Here is a 544-nt window from a genome sequence, read left to right as displayed (position 1 = left end):
TATTTTAGCAGTAGTTTTTCTTTCCCTCTATCAGTCTTTTTCCTTGTAATTTGTTTACTGAAGAAACTAGAATTTTTTGTACTATAGAGTTTCCCACAATCCAGATTTTTCTGAACGCATCACTATGGTATAGATATTCAGGTATCCATCTGTTTCCTGAATTTCCTATAAAATAGTCGATCTAGAGGCTTGATAAATTTCAGATTTTTATGATAAAACTTCATAGATTGTGAAAGAAAATAAAGGTACATTGCACACATCTCCAGACATATAAATTCAGCAACTTACATAAAATTGACAAGTTCTTCAACAGCAACAAGCCACCAAGCCTCACCCAAGATAAAACAGATAACTTAAATAGTCCTGTGTATAAAAACATTTTTAAAAAACCCATCAGCAAACCAAATATAACAATATATAAAAAGAATAGAATACACTGACCAAATATTGTTTATTTTGGGAGTGTAAGTATGGTTCAAATCATTTTTTTTTAATTAAACAATGAAATCCACAATTTTCACAAACTAAAGAATAAAAGCCACAT

This window comes from Propithecus coquereli, unplaced genomic scaffold (assembly GCF_000956105.1).
Source record: "Propithecus coquereli isolate 6110/MARCELLA unplaced genomic scaffold, Pcoq_1.0 Scaffold153, whole genome shotgun sequence".
Classification (NCBI taxonomy): Eukaryota; Metazoa; Chordata; class Mammalia; order Primates; family Indriidae; genus Propithecus; species Propithecus coquereli.
This window is presented reverse-complemented; position numbering follows the sequence as displayed.